At 37.5% G+C, this 15321-nt stretch overlaps 1 protein-coding gene across 5 annotated transcripts in view; it reads left to right on the forward strand.

Annotated features, from left to right (window-relative positions):
• The window catches only part of COMMD1 (copper metabolism domain containing 1), a 186544-nt gene that overhangs the window by 157226 nt on the left and 13997 nt on the right, over positions 1-15321 (forward strand). Inside the window, exon 3 of one of the 5 annotated variants that reach the window (XR_008664948.1) lies at positions 10874-10995. The exons of the other annotated variants lie outside the window; for them this stretch is intronic. The gene's annotated coding sequence lies outside the window, so the exon portion shown is untranslated. The remainder of the gene's footprint in view (positions 1-10873; positions 10996-15321) is intronic. 5 annotated transcript variants of the gene reach the window in all.

The following is a 15321-nucleotide window of genomic DNA, read 5'->3' on the forward strand; positions in this document are numbered from 1 at the left end:
CCAATAAAATTTTAATAAAAAGAAAAGAAAAAACGGGCAAACCACATTTGGCTCATGGGCTGAAGTTTGCCAATTTTTGATTTAGAGCATTTCTACCACTCTTTCTTTCTTTCTCTCTTTCTCTCTCTCTCTTTCTCTTTCTCTCTTTTTTCTTGCTTTTTTTCTTTTCTTTTTTTTTTTCAAGAGCCTAAGCCAATGTTCTTAAAGAATGTCACTTTCTGGATATTTTACTCTTCCTTGTATGTCATTTAACTTCTCTTTTTGTTCCTGTGTTTCCTGTAAAATGTAAATTAAGAAATTTGATTTGTTTCAGATTAAACATTTTTAAAAATTCATATGTGAAGTTCTTAGCAGAAGTTTTACTCAAGGGGAGAAAAGAAATATTATTTTAGGTTATAGAATTTTATAGATTGATAACCCACACTCTTAAGGGACCCAGCATGAGAAAGTTTGGCCAGAACACTGGGAATAATAGAAAATATTATTGGGTACTGAAAACAAAGAGGTTTTTAGTTTACATGAAGTCATTCCTATTGATCATTCATGAATGGACACATTATACTCAAAGTATTCAGTCTGATTGGCTACTGAAATTTGGGCATTTAAAAACTTAATTTAAAAAAAAACTAAATATCTCTTTATTCTCTCCTAAATAAAGCACATTTTGACTTATAATGGTTTCTGGATTGGTTTTGTTTTGTTTTTCTTTATAGAATCAGTTTTAAACACAACTTCTGTTGTCATAAGTCAGGGGAGCTTACGCAGTGACTTCCTAATTCATTATTAAAATGTTTAGTTTTATGACATCTCAAAAAGGCTAATTTGATCCCTTTTGTAATTAGGTAAAATATGCCACCATTACTTTTTTTCTACATGGTCTTCTGTTCTTTAGATGGCAACCATTATTTCTGTATATGTCTTAACTGAGTAGTATTCTTTTAAATGCTATGCATAGGCTCTATAATAGTTTTAACTGGTCTACACCTAGATTAGACAAGTAAAGACTTACATCTAAATTTGGTGGTGGTTGTTGTTGTTTTTTAATTTTGTAGCCTCTTCCAGTCACAGACTTTAGGTAAAATTGAGGTAGGAAAAATGACATCAGAAGAATTCCACTGATCACTGATAATTAAGGCCTTTCGTCTGTGCAGTTCAGATAGCTACAAGAACATTGTCTCATAATTCTCAAATGACTCTCTGAAGTAGGCAGGCAGATACTGTTACCCTAACTTACAGATATAAGTTGTGGTCTTTAAAAGGTTAGAGAAGTGTTTTACGTAGAATTAAAAGCAAAAGTAGGGATGAATTTTAAAAACTACTTCTTCATCTTTTCTAGACAACTCTTAAGTCTGCAATTGCTATTTTCAGAATTATAAGAATTACTATAATGTATTTGAAATTTTTCTAGTCAAAAGATAACATAAAATGAAAATTTCAGTCTGTTCTGGTTAGTGCATTTCATGTTCAACTAAATATTTCTAGTGGGTGCTTACTAAATAGTTGATGATGATGTTCTCTCATTAAAAGTACTTTAAAAAAAGTACTTAAGACTTTGTAGAGAACAGTGAACACACTGTCATTTATTATGTATTATCTAAATGTTTTCACTGTTAATAACATTTTATTCTTTAATGTTCTCTAGACCTAGACAGTATGCTTAGCTAGCATCCAAAATCAGTTTGCGGGGCAGCCCCGGTGGCTCAGCGGTGTAGAGCCGCCTTCAGCCCAGGGCTTGATCCTGGAGACCCCGATCAAGTCCCCACATCAGGCTCTCTGCATGGGGCCTGCTTCTCCCTCTGCCTGTGTCTCTGCGTGTCTCTCGCCTTTCTCTGTCTCTCATGAATAAGTAAATAAAACCTTTAAAAAAAACAGTTTGGGGTGCAGATTATTAATATTGTTAACTTTTGAATAGAGACATTTCTACCTATGAATGTTTTACTATTATTTCAGACATATTTCTTTCTCTCATTTCCTGTTTGAGTCAGTGCCACTGCTGAAATACTTTTTTTTTTCTTTTTTTTTAATTTTATAAATTAATTTTTATTGGTGTTCAATTTACCAACATACAGAATAACACCCAGTGCTCATCCCGTCAAGTATACCCCTCAGTGCCCGTCACCCACTCACCCCCACCCCCCGCCCCCCTCCCCCTCCACCACCCCTAGTTCATTTCCCAGAGTTAGAAGTCTTTATGTTCTGTCTCCCTTTCACTATTATTCATATTCCCCAAATGAATGAGAACATACACTGTTTGTCCTTCTCCTAGCTAGGCTAAAATTATCAGTGATCTTCATTACTTTTCTCTTCCTCACTTCCAGTCCATTGGGTTACCTGGTCCTATATGTCTGTAGTATTTTGCATACCCATCTATCATTCATTCCCATGGCCACTGTCCTAGATCAGGTCCTCTTCCCCTGATCTCTAACCTTTTGCTTTTCTAGTCTTTCATACTGCTTCTTGAAATATGCATCTGACCATTTAACTCTTCTTGAATGGCTTCTATCACCTTAAGTCCTAATGCCTTATTATATATGAAGTCTTATTGACTGTATTCCATCCTGACTTCTTTCCATCAGATCGGATTTTGAATTTTATATAAGCACTCTTGCACTATTTTTGTACTTTTACTGTTCTACTCAGAAATATCCCTTCCGCTATTTCTTTCTGTAAAAATCCTAGTTCAGATGACATTTCCTTCATGAACCTCTTTAATTTCCAGTGAGACTTAATATCCCTTTTTTATATACATTTATAATACCTGTACTAAATCTTTTCTGTTACATCTGATGACCTTTTATTCTGAATTGCAGTTCATTGTGTATATACTTCTATTCTACCATGACCTTATTGTAGGTGGAAGCAGTGTATGGAACACAGTCACACCTTAATAACTTTGTATATAGTAGTCTTTGCTTTCAACTTTTAATTGAATTCTATAATCCATTGAGCAGATCAATTGAACAGTTTTAAGAATTGGTTCATCTTTATACTACCTAAAAAATTACTAGAAAGAGTAATTTTGTTTCACAGGTGATACAAGCTCAGGAAAGATTTACTGTCTTTATCTATGTTTCCTGAAATCAGCAGTGTAGAAATGGAATCTTCTATTACCTGTAAGCATTCTAAATAATTAAACAATTTAAATTTTACAGTTATATGTTTATAAACATATTTAAATGTTTATAATATTTAAACAATTTAAATTTTATTTAAATAATAGTAATAGTAATATAATAGTATAATAATAGTAATATTTAAACAATTTAAATTTTACAGTTATATGTTTTCTACCTGTCTTCTTTTTTATGAAATTGTTGTAGGACATTAATACACACTGACTGAATTCAAAATATCGCTTAGTTTTTTCCATTCTTATATTCTTGCCACCGCCACTCATTTCTCATTTAGAATTGCCTACTATGTTCCAGGCATAATTCTAGATGCTAGAATACCACTGTAAACAAACACAGTCCAGGTTTAGGAAACAGTCATGCAGGGATCCCTGGGTGGCTCAGCGGTTTGGCACCTGCCTTCGGCCCAGGGCCTGATCCTGGAGACCCGGATCGAGTCCCACATCGAGCTCCCTGTGTGGAGCCTACTTCTCCCTCTGCCTGTGTCTATGCCTCTCTCTCTCTCTGTGTCTCTCATGAATAAATAGATAAAATCTTAAAAAAAAAAAAAAAAAGAAACAGTCATGCAAAGAAAACAAATATATACAATAAAGTAATTAGAGTAATTAAGAGTCATACAAAATGGTAATAGTGCTAAGGCTATTTCTGTATGATTGTCAGAATCTAGGCTAAACAGCTTGCTTTGAGTTTAAATTTATATTTAAATCTTTGCTTGTATATCAGTTTCCTTGCCTGTGCTAAATTTGGTTAGGGTTTGTATTTTGGGTTCTAGATTACATGATGTTATGTAAAAATATTAAATCTAAATAGAATTTATTAAATTTAAATACAACTTTTTGAAATCAATGTGTGATTCATGCTAAATAATATGTGAGTTCCTAGAAAAATCATGTGAACATCAAATTTTTTTAATTTGAAATTTTTTCAGCATTAGAGGATAATTTTTAAAAGGCTGATGAAAAGAGTGGTGCAGTCATTTAGGTGTCTGACTCTTGGTTTTGGCTCAGGTCCTGATCGCTGGGTCAGGGGATCAAGTCTGGCATCCAACTCTGCATTCAGTGAGGAATCTGCTTGGGATTTCTCTCTCTTCTCTCTCAGCCCCCAACCAAATAAGTAAATAAATCTTTAAAAAAAAAGAAAAAGATTGGTGGAAAACTTTAGAAGGTAAACAAGCATTTTTCACTTGTGTGACAGTAAGTCTTTATATATGGTAGTTTGCTTGAATCTAGGGGCACACATATACATACATACACACATCATAGTCAGATGAACAGTTTATTTCCATTGGATACCAGTTAATTTTATGTGTTTGCTAATCTCTCTTTTTTTTTTTTTTTTAGGAGTTTGTATTTTTTTTTCCAGTTCTATTGAGAAGTAACATGTTTGCTAATCTTAAAACAGCCATCACATCTATTTGGCATTGAAAGTTCTCTGTGCTCTACCTAGCATAGCTTATTTTTTGCTATAGCAAAGTATGTCTGTCATTGCCAGGCCTACCCTGCCAATTGACCTAAGATAAGCTACTTTTCCAACAGTCCTTGCTGTATGAGTCGTAAATCATTGCCAGCTTCTCAACCTTACCCACTGGCCCAGCTAATTAGATCAGAGGGAATGCTGAACAAGGGTAGTCTACCATTCGTAGGCTAAACAGGTATTTGTGACATGATTTGGTGTGATAGCCTCTGCTCTGGCAGAGATCATAGTTTTGGGGTGAAATAGATTCTCCTTAGGATTTTCAAGTTATTGATGTAGGGAAGCTGCTTAATGGTGATAAGCTCTGTAACTGAGAGGTCACATAGAGCTTGCATTAGGGTAGCACTTATTGGCCATCTGTATACTGCAGGAGTTTTCCGGGAAGGAGAAGAGAACTAATGAGCATAGGCAGACACTGTATGTGGAATATACACATGTGTACATATGAGAATTTGTGTGTGTGAAAGAGAAAGGCACATAACCTGATAGAGTAACAGCAGTTCTTAATGGTTTCCTAGGCCCTGAGAAACCCAGAGTGTCCTCTTCACCCACCTATAGACCTGCCATGCTCATTCCCAACTCTGTGCATTTGCTTAAGTTATTCTGCCTACTTTTTGTCTTTCTCCCCACTTCAGTCCATCCTGAATATTGCTGCCAGGTTAGCATTCCTTTAAAATCTTCTCTGATCATGATATCTATCTGGCCAAAAACCATTAATGTTTCCCATATTACCTTCATAATAAAGTTTAAGTTCCTTGTCAATGTGTATATAGCCTTCCTCAACTGTGCCTTATAGGATATTTTGTCTGAAAGAACAAAGTACCTTTAGTACACTTGGTATTTTAAAGATTTATTTATTTTAGTGGGTGCAGCAGAGGGAGAGAATCTCAAGCAGACTATCTGCTGAGTGCAGAGCCAGATGCCCGACTTGATCCCATGACCCTGAGATCAGGACCTAAGCTGAAATCAAGAGTCAGATACTTAACTGACTAAGCCACCCAGGTGCTCCAGTACTTTTGGTATTTTAGTGTTCTAGCTCTTGATGAGAGTCAGTAGCTCTGTTCCCCTGGCCATTTGCTCCAGGAATTTTACTGAGTATCAACTAAACTAAAAGTCCCAGAATCATTTGTTGCAGAAGAAAACAGAAGGGGCTGTGCGATTGAAGTACTAGCTACCAGAGGCATGTCTCTACATTTTGAATATAGGCAGTGCATTCTGGGGCTTCTGCCTGGTGGAGAACTTTTATGAGACTAGCCTTGTCCATCAAGCTTCTTGCCTGCTGATAGGCAGTCTGGTGAAAGCTCTATCTGATGGTTAACCTGACTTTGTGCCAGACTGTCCAGTAACCTTTTCTTTGAGTTTTAAATTCTAAATGTTTATATTGATCATAAAGAAATAGCCCTTTAGAGACCATTTAATTTTTTATTTGAAAGCTTTGACCATCACAGTGCCAAGGGAGTTGACTTAAAACTGTGGTAGGTTAAATTGGCATTCATTTGGGAATTTTTCAGAACTCCTAAATTTCATGGGTCAACATCCAGCCTCATCCTCTGTTTTGAAAAAGTTGGGAAGAACAGCAACATATAACTCTCGGTAAGATAAGAAATGCAATGATCCTCCACCTCATAATGGCTCTTCTTTATCTATAGACTTTCTCTTTAAAAAATTATCCATAAAAATCTTAGCTCTTTAAAGTTCAGTGTCTTTGACAGTTTTTTCCCATCTGTGCCCTATTCCTTCTCTAAAGGAATTAGACTAGCCTATACATTCTCCTTCCTCCATCCAACATACCAGGCATATTTCTACCTCAGTGTCTTTGCACATAATGTTTGCCCAGCCTGAAATATCTATCCTCTTCCCTATCTCTAGTTTGCAAGGCCCAGTTTAATGTTTACTTCCTCAAATCAAAATAATGGTAAGTTCTATATCAGCACTAATAACTACTTCTTAAATGATCTATCTCTTCACTGGCAGAAGAAATCTACACTATGAATCTATAGTAAGCTCTAGGTGACTGAGCATTTTGCAAATAAAAGTTCAAGGGTATCACACAAAAATGTAGTTTGGGGGAATCTTTTGAAATAACAAAGATCCATCAACACTAGGCCCACTTTTCTACAAACAACAGGCTGGAGCTGAGAAATGAGTATCCCTTTAAATGGTATTTGTAATTGCCACTTTGGTCCCACCACTCCTCACTCTGTCCCCATTTTGCCTCAGCCTGCCTTGTTTCTTTTTTTGACTCTTATGCCCCATGGGCAATTGAATTTAAGCTGGTGGCTATTGAGATACCCAAGGAAAATGAAAGACTAGTTTCCCAAGGAAAAAGGAGATGATCAAGATCCTTGATGGTCTGTGTTTTAACAGCTAAGAGAGATAACGTCGTATTTATTTCCTATCTTGTAATTGATAATAATCAGTGAGAATAACTCATAAAGTCAGGATATTTAATCATGGGTTAGGATACCAGGAAATTAAATACCTTTAAGAAAATAATTTTGGAAAAAAAAATAATTTTGGGGGCAGCCTGGGTGGTTCAGTGTTTTAAGCGCCTACCTTCCCCCCAGGGCATGATTCCAGAGTCCCTACCTTCCCCCCAGGGCGTGATTCCGAGTCCTGGGATCCCACATTAGGCTCCCTGCATGGAGCCTGCTCCTCCCTCTGCCTGTGTCTCTGCCTCTCTCTCAGTCTCCCTCTCTCTATCTTGAATAAATAAATAAAATCTTAAAAAAAAAAAAAAAAGAAACATGTAGGGTCCACTTAACCATGGATTCTTTTTAAAAAGAAAATAATAATTTTTATTATCTTGGCTCAGAGGAGGGAGTAATCACTAAGAAGGGGGCTGTCTGAGCCCTGACATCACTTTTTAGGATCCATTTCCTCCACAGGGTAAATTTTGAAATAATAGAATGGGAGCAAAGATTTCAAAACAGCTAATATATTCCTGCTCCTAAGCAGGAATTCGTTGTATTCTCAAATGTAGTTATTCCTGTGTCTTTTTATCTGAGTCTTCCTATAAACATTTTAATTGGGCAGTAGTAGTTGGTAATTGTCCAACGTTTTAAATATCTTCGAGGTTTTTTTTGGGTTTTTTTTTTTAAGATTTTATTTTCTTATTCATGAGAGACACAGAGAGAGGCAGAGACAACAGGCAGAGGGAGAAGCAGGCTCCATACAGGGAGCCCGGAGTTCTTTTTTTATAGTATTCCATTTAAACTTCTAAAAACCCTACAAGAGAAATAGAATAGGCGAAGAAAGCCAAACTCTAGGAGTTTGAGTTACCCAAGTTCATGTGAATATTAAGTGGTAGAATTGGAAGTAGATCCCACATCTTCAGAGTTCTTACTGAGTTTGTAATTTTATACTATTTTGGTCTTCATTATCTTCCTATGAATGATCTCATCCTGCTTTTGTATGTGCTATCAAATGACAGAGGCAATGACGCTAAGCCCAAAGCAAGGAGACAATAATGTAAGAATTGAATTTTGGAACTAGGTCAACCTCTATCTGTAGTTTATTCAGTCTTCTTTAACTCTCTGAATAAATTACCTGCAGGGTGACTAAAGTTTCTTCATTATGCCAGAAGTTTTGTTCTACATCTTTACTGCAGATTAAAAATACTGATATTTATGATGTACTGAAATTGCCTCTTAAAGATTTTATTTACTTATTTATTTGAGAGGGAGCAGAAGCAAAGAGGGAGAGGGAGGGAGAAGCAGGCTCCCTGCTGAGCAACCCCCAATCCCCACAACCTGGGACTAGAACCCAGGACCCTGGAATCATGACCTAAGCTGGAGGCAGATGCTTAACCGATTGAGCCACCCAGGCACCCCTAAAATTGTACTTTTAAATTGTTTTAATTTATTGTCTTTTTTCCATTTGGAATGTGAGCTTGTTACGTGTAAAAACTCTTAGATTGTTTACCACGGAACCCTCAGTATTTAGAATTATATATCTGGCCAGTGTAACACAATTAAATTAAGTGTTTGATACGTAATTTGCTGACTTAGGTTTTATGATCCTCCATTGAGGACCTTCTGTCCCAAATCAAATCTTGGTTGCTTTCTGACATCCACTTTCTCCCTTAGATCCAGTAGGGGTGGTCAGCCCTGTGAGGGAATATGAACATTGACCTAGAGTTGCTTAGAGGTGAAACAATTTCATTTATGTGGTAAAAGTTTCTGAGTCAGGTGGCAAATAGGTTTAATTTCTGTATATCTTTTTCCCTCAATACTGCTTGTACTTTATTTAGTCCTTTGTAGTCTTCAATATTTTCAAGTCCCTTTAGTTCAGAGGTGTCATGTATCAAGGTCATTCTATGTCATGAAGTGGGAGAAGTTGGGTAGTATTGCTTTTCAGATTGTAGTCAGAGTTTAAGATTCTAGACTTCAGTAAGTTTTCTGCATGGTAAGAGTTCTGTGATAATGTAGTTGAGGGAAATACACAGATACATTTGAACCAGTGCATCTGCAAATCTGCTATATCCAAGAACAGAAAGCACACAAAAGTCCAGATTCTAAAAGGTTAAGAAGGACTTACTGTTTAGTTCTAAGACTTTGCCAGTTTCTTCATGGTTGAACCTGACCTTTTCTGATTCCTAATATTTGAATCCATTGGGTGGTCTTGTTGAATAAAGACCTCTATTAAGAAGGGAAAAGAGGGCAAATAGCATGCCTGATCCTTGCAGGGAGAAAAAGACTTTTGAAAGAGCACAAAGCTCTCAGGATGTTAAGTAACACTGTAAAAACATGCAGGAGTTGATTTACTGTTTGGGGCTTGTCATAGCCTGAAGCGGTTGGTGCTGTTCCCCAATATAAGAACTTTTTTGTTTCTCTAGGACAATGTCAGGCCCCAGGAGTCTTTCACATGACTGTTTGTCACTATTAAGAGCCAAGTGCCTGTTTTGAAGAAAACAGAGCTGGTAGTTCAAGTGTTCCACAGAACTCCTTATTTATTAAGTGTCAGGGGACAGGATGTGTATAACAGGACAGAGAAACTAATATTTATTGAGAGTCTGTTTCACACTTAAACAGGTGGTGGGTGCTTGCATATGTGCTATCTTATTCAGTCTTTGTTTAACAGTCCTATGAGATAGGTATTATTTTTCCATTTTCTAGATTTGGAAACCAAGAATTCAAAAAACTTGAATGACTTTCCTAAGGTCACATGGCTTCTAATTGAGCTAGATCTAAAGCCAAATTGTCTAACTCTCAAACTAATGATTCCCCCCTCCCCAATACTTTTTTGGGTTCCATGGGTATTAATTAATATAGAGGGCTTAACTTCCTGATTTTCCTATACAGGGAGAGGGAAACAGTACAAAATGGCAGAATTTACATGTATTTACATACTCCTTTCTAACCCTAACATTCAAAATGTTTTAAATATAGTGAATTTTTTTTTAAGATTTTATTTATTTAGCAGGCTCCATGCGGGGAACCGATGTGGGACTCGATCCTGGACTCCAGGATCACGCCCTGAGCAGAAGGCAGGCGCTCAACCACTGAGCCGCCCACGTGTCCCTAAATATAGTGAACTTTTTTTTTTTTTTAATTTTTTTTTTATTTATTTACGATAGTCATACAGAGAGGGGGGGGGGGGGCAGAGACACAGGCAGAGGGAGAAGCAGTCTCCATGCACCGGGAGCCCGACGTGGGATTCGATCCCGGGTCTCCAGGATCGCGCCCCGGGCCAAAGGCAGGCGCCAAACCGCTGCGCCACCCAGGGATCCCTATAGTGAACTTTTAAACATAATACTGAGATCTCACAAGTGATATAGTGGATGAGGTGAGAAGTGTTTTTCTCCCCAAATTAAAGATGATTGCTGCAAAAGTATATGTGATTTCTTTGAAATTTCCAGTAGAGTCATTGTGTCCTAAGGAACAGAGGCAAGTAGTGACTTTCAGGTATATAACATCTTCACTGTCCTATATTTAGATTTAAGCTCTAGTTGAGAATTCCCATTATTTTTAAGCAGTTTTATATCTTGGAGGCTGACTCAGACTTAGGGTCTCTGTTCAATAATAATGACAGAATTATTAGAAATTTTGTCTTAATGTTTATAGAATTTTTGCCTTTCATTAATGAAGGTAAAGGCTTTGCATTAGAATTTTTTTTTCTCTTTTTCAGAGTATAGTTGTAAACTCTCACTCAGCGCAGTGATGAAAGCATAATTTTCTATTTGCTTTGCTGGAGGCCCCTTCTCACAGTTTGAAATGTAGGACATGGGTATTTTCTTGTTTGTTTCATTTTATTTTCTTTACCCTTAGGGGTCATTTGACTTTCATTTGAAGTTCTAATAGACGGAAGGGGGAAAAACAGAAAAATGATGGAACATTGGAGTTATTAATAACAGAAAAACCCAAATTAAATTAGATTCCAAATCTCAAAGGTGAGTTTGTACTTCCGTACTTAGAAGAATTGGTGCAGTTGTTATAATCCTTTTTTGTTTTGTTTTAACCTCTATCATAGAGGAGTGATTTAGCATAAACAGAATAATTTTATTGGTGTTTTCTAAGAGAAGGTGGGGAGATGTTAATCAACATACTAAAACAGTAGATTGGAAATGCTGTGCATACCAGCTCCCTTGCCCTCTTGCATGGGTAAGGGATTTATGTAAATAAGTATGAATGGCATCTTAACTGTGGACTTCCTGATTTTTTCAATGTTATTGTAGAATATTAAAATAAACTCTCAATTTGACTTTAAGAAAATCACTTGATTTGGCTATTCTCTTCTTTCTTGAGATTGACAGTGAGGGATTAACAGGAAGGAGAGAGTTTGCACCTGAGCTCCTGCCTCAGCTTTTAGTTGTAGTACTCATTAGCAGTCCCCTAAACAAGTTCATGTTCTTGGCAGCTCTAGCCTGGAGTCTTTGTGTTCAGTGCCTTTGTCCTACTCTTCCACTCCATTTCACTGGCCCGTGTCATGGCGGGAGCTCAGTGGGAAGGAACATGCTCTCTGTAGTACTTCTGGTATTCTTCCAGTAACCAGTGTTTGTGTACTCCCTGGGCTAGTACAGGCAGCAGCACAGTATCTGGAGGCAGCCATTAGGAGCATCCAGACAGGGAGATGCTGCTGCCAATTTCAGGCTGGCACTGCAGTAGCTTGGCCAGACTAGATTGCTAAAGGCAGCATGTACGTCAGAGTAAAGTACTTTTTCTCTTTGGGAAAGTAAATAGATATGCTGCTTAATCAACCAACTTTGTTTCAGGTTGCTGGGTATAAGATAATGTGGTAAAATCAGGAGTGGAGTAAGATAGTTTTACACCCACCCCAAAACTGTTTAATTGCTTTAGATGCATTATCTCGTTAAATCTGCTCAACAGTCTTACCAGTTAAATCTGTTAAAATCACTATTTTACACAGTAGAAAGCTTAAACCTAGCCAGCCACACAGCTAGAAAGTGGTATTTTGATTTACATTTGAATTTAAGTTTGTATGATTTCAAAGCCCATATCCACTAATATTGGAGGTAGATACTTAGTAAATAGGTAGCATTTCCTCACCCATAGAATCTCATCATGAGGAAACATCAGACAAACCCAGACTAACATTCTATAAAATAACTAGCTTTTACTCTTCAAAAATGTCATGATCAAGAAACATGAAAAACTATTCCAGATTAAAGGAGACTAAAGATACGTGACCTCTAAATGCAATGTGTGATTGTGAATTTGATTTGGGAGCAGAAAAAGAACTTTATAAAGGGCACTATTGGGGTATTTGCTAAAACTTGAATATAGACTGGGTTAGATAGTAGCATTTACCATGGTTATGTAAGAAAATGCCCTTGTCTCTTTTTTTTTAGATTTATTTTATTTATTTTAGAGAGAAAGCCAGCATGAGCTGGGGGAGGGGCAGACAGGGAGGGAGAGAGAGAGAATATCAAGCTGACTCCACACTGAGTGTGGAGTCCCATGCGGGGCTTGATCTCATGACCCTGAGCTGCCCAGGTGCCCCCAAAATGCCCTTGTCTTTAGGAAATATGCACTAAAGTTTTAGGAATAAAAGGACATGACATCTCCTACTTACTCTCAAGTAGTTGTGAGAGAGACAAAGAGAATGACAAAGTGAATGTGGCAAAATGTAAGCAGTTGAACAAATGGTGAATCTGGTATAAGAAAGTCATATTTCTGTCAAATTTTTTGTGTACTTGGAATGCCTTATAATACAGGAAACAAAGGCAAAAGAAAAAATTAAATTTCCTTACTGCCGATAGCCCATTGACAAGTCCTTGAACCAGGTAGAGGACCTTCCTCTAGGAACTCAGCTGCCTTGTTGTTGACACTTTGCTTGCTAAGGGCAAAAGGCAATCTTAACATTATCCCAACCTTCAGGATCCTATAAGTCTTCTTTAACATATGAAAATTCCTTAGGAAACTTGCTTTATCTCTACCTCCCAAGATACATGTTAGCAATCATCCTCCAAGCATATGGCCCACTGATATACTTTTGAGGGGTCTCATGATTGAGGGTTTCCAGACAGTAATAAATTACCAATTTCCTAACAATAGCTAGCCCCCTCAAGGTCCTGGAAACCTTGCCTCCAAAATTCCCTAAGGACTTATGCTATCTCTAACCCCCTCCCAACTTGAAAGTATATAGTCAGTCACCCATCACAACCCCAGTGCAGCTCTTTCTGCCCATAGGTCCTGTCCCTGTGCTTTTTTGCCCTGAAGATGTCTCAAGAATTCTTTGGTCCAAACCACATTTCTACATCATCTTACATTTTACAAATGTGGCTAAAAGGCTTCAGAAACCTGGAATCCCAATGAAGGCATCACAGCCAGCAATTAGGTACCATATTCTTCTGTTAATGCTTCTTCTGTTGGCAAAGAACTTACCAAATCTAGGTGAGGAAATAAACACGGACTGTTATTTCACAGAGGAAATATATGTCATACTGTCAAATGTTTTTCTTATACTTCCATTGGGGACATACCTCACTTTTCTTCAGAATAGTTACATGCTTTTAACTAGTATTTTTGTCCCATTTCTTTTGACCCCTTTTTGATCATTCATATTTCTGGTTTGCCTAGACATAATCTTGGATTGAGTGGCAAATGTATTCTTTTTAATGAAAGGATAGACTGCAAAGTAGAGTAAGTTTTATTTACTTTTAATAGTCATTTATGGGTGTTTTCTTTTTAAGAGTTTTTTTTTTTTTTTTCCAAGAGAGGCAGAGATATTAGGCAGAGAGAGGGCTTGATCCCCAGACCCTGGGATCACGACCTGAGCCAAAGGCAGACAACCACTGGGCTACCCAGGTGTCCCTATGTTTGTTTATGTTTATTTATAATAGCATATATGCTGTCTACACCATCTTTCTGTTTTAGGTGATTATCATGAAGCCTTGGTTATGTATGAATGAACTATGCTATTTTGGGCATCTCTTTCCCTTCACTCCACCCAGTCTTGTATATTCTTGGCTTGGCCAGAGAATAGCTATAAGTAAAATACGAAGGATGTTAAAAGTTTGAATTCATAATTTAATATATTTATCTTTTTTCAATACTTTTTCACTCTTTCTTTTTTAAAATATAAGATAAAATTGACATAACATTATATTTCAGGTGTACAGCATAAAATGATCATATTTATCTTTTTGCATTCTGTAAGTACTTATATATGTTGATGTGATTTTTTTCAAGATGAATAATGTGGTGTTCTTGGGTTAGCAAGGCAGAACTGAGAATTCCTTCTGATTATAGATGGAAAGAACCATAGGTTTAAGCAGGTATTTTGGTTCCACTAACTGTGATTTGGGAGAAGTCTTAAGAAGTGTTCCACACAGGGAGGGGCATCTGGGTGGCTCTGTTGGTTAAGCAACAGACTCTTGATCCCAGCTCAGTTTTGATCTCAAGGTCATGAGTTCAAGCCCCAGAATGGGCTCAATGCTGGACATGGAGCCTACTTAAAAAAAGGGGTGTGGGGCGGGGCAGCCCAGGTGGCTCAGCAGTTTAGCGCCAGGATCAGCCAGGGCCTGATCCTGGATACCGGGATCAAATCCCATGTCAGGCTCCCTGCATGGAGCCTGCTTCTCTCTCTGCCTGTGTCTCTGCCTCTGTGTGTGTGTGTCTCTCATGAATAAATAAATAAAATCTTTAAAAATAAAAAAGGTTCCACGTGTTAGTCAATTGACTAAGGTAAACATTGCATCTACCTTTCCTGGTGATGGAGGCAAGTAGCTATATATAAAACTCAACACCCTTTAGTGCTACCCCGCCCCCAACCAGCTGCCTTCTCCTCACTGAAAGAGAGAGGGAATAAAAAGCCATCTTGCCTCAGTATAAGAACTCAGTCTCTTTAAAAACTTTTTAAAAAATGATTCTCTGCTCGAATTTCCTGCACATATTAATTCAACAACAGTGCCATCCCATTACACTTAAAAAATGCTAGAAGTTGGGCAGTCCGGGTGGCTCAGTGGTTTAGCGCCGCCTTCAGCCCAGGATGTCATCCTGGAGACCCAGGATCGAGTCCCACGTCGGGCTCCCTGCATGGAGCCTGCTTCTCCCTCTGCCTGTGTCTCTGCCTCTGTGTGTGTGTGTTTCTCTCATGAATAAATAAATAAAATCTTAAAAAAAAATGCTAGAAGTCTTCCATGGCAGCTAGGATGTACTCATTGTCTATCCAGATTTTTTTACAGACTACTTTAGATTGACTTTGGATTATCATACTTTTAACACTCAGGTTTCCTTTGAGTCTTTGTTAAAGT

The sequence above is a fragment of the Nyctereutes procyonoides genome, unplaced genomic scaffold, assembly GCF_905146905.1.
Source record: "Nyctereutes procyonoides isolate TBG_1078 unplaced genomic scaffold, NYPRO_anot_genome, whole genome shotgun sequence".
NCBI classification, from domain to species: Eukaryota; Metazoa; Chordata; class Mammalia; order Carnivora; family Canidae; genus Nyctereutes; species Nyctereutes procyonoides.